The following is a 6,069-nucleotide window of genomic DNA, read 5'->3' as shown; positions in this document are numbered from 1 at the left end:
TTACATTGCCAAACCGATTCACCTATCATTCAAAGGAAGAATAAGGAACTATTTGGAAAGATACTGTGGAAGATACTGCGTGTGGAAGCAAATTCCCTGAGCAAATGTTCGTATTCCAAAACCATGTCTCCATAAAGATGGATTTTTCGTCCATTAGGTTCTTGACTGTTGGACGATAACTTCAGGCCTTTACGCTGATTGAAGCTGAATAAGAAGTTGTGAAAGCTTTCTTTACCATCCGCCAAGCCATGAGAAGAGAATCACATTTCCTCGGATTTGGAACCTTCGATGCTCTCCTGCTTAAGGCTTATTAGGGTAGAGAGCTACTTCAGCCTAATCGCCCATTTTGGGCCTATTTAGCAGAAAACATCAAATCAAACCATGATTACGGCGTTAACAAGTCAATTATGCGTTTGGTACGATACTTCTGTTCCAAATCTACCGAACGAAGTCAATAAGAAAATGTGATATTAATGTTTGCACCCATTATTCTCAAAAAACAAAAAAAAAATTAATTCAATTGCGTTTGAATGGCGTTTCAATGCGTTAGGTCGAGTTTAGAATTCAAAGGCCAAGTTTAGGGTCAAGAATTAGTGTTAGATTTTTTAAAATATCTCAACAATGTGTTACTTTTCATCAAATCTTACGATACGTACGGAAAGTTCCATAAAATTGGAAGGCATCTGTAGTTAGAACATTCCATTTTGAAAAATAATCGTTATAAAAATAGAGGTGGGTTGTGCTTACTAGGCCCAAAATAAGATCTAAGCCGTATTAAGGCTGGACATAATCAAACCAACATCTTCGGAACAGTTCTCTGATTGATTCTATCATTCATCAGAAACGGCTATGTGTTAAAACTTTAATTTGGACTGTTTGGGGAATGGTTTGAAATAAATTCATACATTTTAACTTAGGATTATTTTACTTTTTTTTTTCTTTTGATTTGTTTTCCGTCGATCTTGTTTTCCGTGCTGAGCACCAATGCTACCGACGCCAGAGAGGCAGCTCCCACACCTGGACCCTACCTATCGACCCATCAACTCATGAACCGGGGACCAACGGTTTTACTTCCCTTCCGAAGGAAGGCGTGATCAGAGATGTTATGCCTCAGAACATCCCGGCGGCGCCGACTGGGATTGAACCCAGGCCTGCTGGGGTGATAGGTAATCACGCTTACCACTACACCACCGGCGCCGCTGGATTATTTTACTTGAAATTGTTACAAATAAGTAACGTTTTGGAACTAAATCGTTTTATTTGGTATATCAATGGTTTGATATAAATTATAATTTCAGAACAGATTAATATTTTTCTTATCCTTACTTACTGAAAAAAGTGAGAAATCCATGTTGATTTCACATAAAGCCTTCGGTTGCTATCAGGATACTCACTCAACTCCCTCACCAGTCCGTCATAACTCATATTTACCAATATAAATTTATCAAAACGCGGTACGATACGACCATCAGTGGCAATTGCAATTAGTTCAACTTCGAGCCCACCGGCACAACGAATTGCTGGTAGTTATGCATTATTATCCTCTGGCAAATAACCAGCGTAGTCCTAGCATCCTTAGCCTGCTTAAAGTCAAGAATTTCATAATCATGTAGCTTGCGATAGTTCTTAGTCGAATTGACATTCAACATACGCTTTTATTTTGGCAGTTCAGTTTGAAATCTAGTTAAATAATTCAAAAGTTTGAAATCGTACTAAACAGCCAGTTCGAAATCATAAATAATTCGCTATCCCTGCTCCAACTGGTTCGCTGAAAGTAAAATGTTTTTGATGAACTATTTCATAACTAGAAGTAAGTATTTTAACTTATAAACATGATCACACTTCTTAATTTAATTTAAAACATATTGAAACTAGTATGAATATGCTTTAATACGTGATTAAAAGTAATACATTGACGGGATACACAACAGTAAACAACTACATTAGTAACCGGTCACTACGATTAAAAAATCCAAATCTTAAAATACTTAAAAATACTTAAGAATACTTATCAGATACTTCGAAATACTTAATTCATACTAGAGCTATAGTTTAGAGTGGGATGCCCCTAGCACAGAAATCATATCCAATTCTGCATCTAGAGGCATTGGCGATTGTTAGTACTATAAAAAAAAGATTCATAAGTATCTGTATGGCAAGAAATTTACAGTTTATACCGATCACAAGCCTTTGATTGGTATTTTCGGCAAAGAAGGTAAGAATACAATATTTGTGACACGTTTACAGCGGTATATAATGGAGTTGTCTATTTATGACTTCGACATTTTTTAACGACCATCGTCACAAATGGGTAATGTGGATTTCTGTTCACGTTTTCCTTTACCGCAAGAAATCCCTAAAGAGTTGCAACGTGATTACGTTAAGAACATCAATATCACTGCAGAGTTGCCTTTAGATTGGAAGATGATTGCAAAAGAAACAGAAAAGGATGAATTTCTTCAAAAACATTTTAAAATTTTTGGATAATGGTTGGCCTGCAAAGTTAGACAAAAGGTTTAAAGACGCATCATCAAGATCTTGAGGTGTTCAATGGTTGCCTTCTGTATCAAGATCGTGTTATAATTCCAGGAAGATTGCAAAATTCTGTGTTGAACCTACTCCACAGAAATCCCTCAGGCATTCACAAGATCAAGCAGCTAGCTATGAAAACTGTTTACTGGTATGGAATCAATAGTGATGTTGAACGTTTTGTGAAAAGTTGTCACATTTGTAATCAAATGTCTATTGTTTCCAAGAAGCCATCACAAACTAGTCGGATTCCTACTAACTGTCCTTTTAGTAGGATACACGCAAATTTCTTCTATTTCGACCACAAAGTTTTTCTTGTTATGGTTGACAGTTACTCGAGATGGCTTGAAATTGAACTTATGATAGGTGGAACAGATGCTAAAAGAGTCTAGTCTAGTCTAGTCTACACATACACAGCCAGTACTTGAAAGAATCCTGGAAAATGATACATCTATCATTTTTCTTGTCATTATTAATGCCTGCTGCACATCAAGGATGTGAAACAAACAATAAAGCGGCCAGGCCTACTGTGTAGCGTTTAGTTAATTTTTGTGGAAGTGAATGTTTACCATGTCTACTTAATAAGTATAGACAGTGGTTAACATTTAATCCACAGGTAATCAAAGAGCAGGGACATACCGTACCAACCGCTCCGTATGCAGGATTTGAAAATAGGCTATATAAATCGTTGGGAGTGACAGAGCTAAGAAAGTTAATGTACACTCCTTGGTTGTCCGATCTCCTGGGATGGAACACAGGTATTTACCCCTTGTGTTCGAGCGTACAGTCCTCCCTCCGGACAAGCGTGGACGGCACCGCCAACCCACTGCCATTCCTCAATCGATCCAGCCGACCTCAGTCGAAGGACAACAGAGAGCGGTGTGCGGACGTAACCTAAACGGAGGGAATGCTGTATTCGCCTAGGTTATAGCGCCCTTGCTCGCTACCATTTTCTTCTAGCGGTTGGGACCTGAGCACTAACTCTTGTCCTAGCCCTATATGGCATATGGTTATAGCGCCATTACTCGCTTTCTGAAAAGAGAAGAAGGGAAGGGAAGGAGAGGAAAAGGACTTGGGAAAAGGAAATGCGGAATTCCTTTCCTCATTAGTATTTGTATCGGGGGCGACCCCGGCGTAGTGGTTAGCATCAATACCTCTCACGCCAAAGTCACGAGTTCAAATCTCACCTCCGGACAAGTCTCGAATGACCCAAGAGCGTTAAAGTGACTATAATTAAAAAAAAAAAAAAAAGTATTTGTATCGTCAACTTTTATGAAAACTGTATAAATCATTTTTCCTTGGTCAGAGGTATTATTACGACATTTGAATAAGATTGTTTTATCATTTGTTATTGAAAATTTAATGTTATAATGATCAACATAGCTTTGGATTATCCAATATAAATCGGTAACACTGTCCTGCAACCGATGATTTTTCTAATCCGAAAACTAAAAGTTACGAAAAAGGTATCCTTCACTGTGCTTTTTGACACTATCTGGATGTTCGAATTTCAACCCCTTCCCTTTCCCTCTCGCAGGAACAGTAGAAAATGGAACAACATACGCCCTCCAGTTAGTGTCAAAAAACACAGTGAAGGATACATTTATTCATACAAACAGGCCGCAATTACCGAGCATGGAAAGCTGGATACTAAAAAGTTGGAAGGGTTGTATACTAGATACGACCGCAGGGTTGGCGTTGGATAACGTCTGTTATAGGCGAGATGGACCAAACTATGGTCTTAGCCGTCTGTAAAGACAACCACAAAGAAAGAAAAAAAACGTCTGTTATGTGTTGTACTTAATTGTGTATATTATATTTTAGGAATATTCCTTAATAACTCTTTTTTAGGTACCACAATCAATTTGTATTTCTATGTTGGAAATTTTATGAAGCTTTCCATTTCCATTGGACTGAATCGTTGTTTCCTTTTATTCTATCAAAAATAAACAGTACAAGTTGTAAGTTACAAGAGTGTTATAGGTTTACTATTTTGAGTTTTGACAATGACAACCCTGCAATAAGCACGACCTAAATTTTAGTAGCCAATAGTTAAGGAACCCAGCGATGAGTAATATTGGCTCATGTTTTCCTGTGGAAAATCTCAAAAATCAGCCGGAAAATGAAATTATTTTACTCTAAGTAGGAGTAGTACCAATGAATGTGTGTCCAATATTTACTTTTCTCAGTAAGTTTATCCTGGACAAACATGAGACATTTTCTCATTGCTGAGTTCCTGCACTTACAACAAGCTAACTTAACTCAAATTTGGGTGGCCGTGATGCCCTATTAAAAATTGTGGTCATATCCCGGGGAAAAATTACTTGAATGTAACAGTTCATCGAATGACGTTTCCCTGTAATTCCTTCAGCACACCTGCTGCTTATCGAAATAAAACGCTCGAATAAGCTCGATATCTTTCCCCAAAGCGCGTTCGGACAACTCAGGCGTTTTCATTAATTTCTTCTCTCGATTCCGGAAGTGCACGACGTATCTGGAACTACCACACCAAAATGTATGCAGAATATTGTCGGTACTGGATTAGTAGCGGTAACCAGCAGGACCTACGTTGATTTAAGCTTAACACCCGCAGATTGATGAACGCTCTATCACATCACTTCAACCTTTCACATTCTGGCAAGAAAGTCAAAAACACCTTTTAAATTTATATGGTGGCCCTGAAAAGGGCCGATTTTTTGGTTCTGAGTCGATGATACTAAATTAACCCCCGAATCCGTACAGAACACGTCCCTGCCGCTTCAGAGCGTAAACGACATCCATGGGGGTGACAGTCAGTTCGGTTTAAGTAACGGCGTCACGAATAACGTTTTCCAGAAATACCTTCAGCACTCCTCTGGTTTCTTCGTAAATGAGACCGGAAATTCTCTTAACTCCACCACGACGAGCCAAACGACGGATTGCAGGTTTAGTGATGCCCTGGATGTTGTCACGCAACACTTTTCGGTGACGCTTGGCTCCTCCTTTGCCAAGTCCTTTTCCACCCTTGCCGCGTCCTGTCATTTTCTAATATGACAATTGTAACGTCGATGAAGTTTGAAACAAAAGTGAACAAAAATTCCAACTTTTGACTTAAATGATCTATATTTCTTGAATTTGTGTGGTTTACATGTATAACTTATCAAGTGACACAGATGCGTCTTTTCAACTTTAGTTCCTGTGAAATTTCAATTATTATTAATTACAGTTCCTAGTCCTATCAGGCCTGTTTTAGAGAATGACCACCTTGGTGGGATTGGTTTGCTTGAAAATTTGAAAAAGAAGACTACTTATAACTACTATTTACAACTACAACTAACCTACAACTACTATATACACCTAATCTACTATATACAAATTGCTTATCAAAGCATGTTCTGATAAATTACATTTTTGTGCAAATTTAGTCTTAATTTCGTTAATTCTGGAATCTATTTTGGCAATGCCTGCCTCTTCGTGTAAATTTGTTATTCTAGTGTCAAAAGGACGATCAAGTACCATCCTCAGCACTCTATTCTGAGCGACCTGGATTTTGTTCCTGTG

This window comes from Ochlerotatus camptorhynchus, unplaced genomic scaffold, assembly GCF_037179485.1.
Source record: "Ochlerotatus camptorhynchus isolate MF236.1 unplaced genomic scaffold, CSIRO-AGI_Acam_v1.1 ptg000219l, whole genome shotgun sequence".
Taxonomy (NCBI): domain Eukaryota; kingdom Metazoa; phylum Arthropoda; class Insecta; order Diptera; family Culicidae; genus Ochlerotatus; species Ochlerotatus camptorhynchus.
This window is presented reverse-complemented; position numbering follows the sequence as displayed.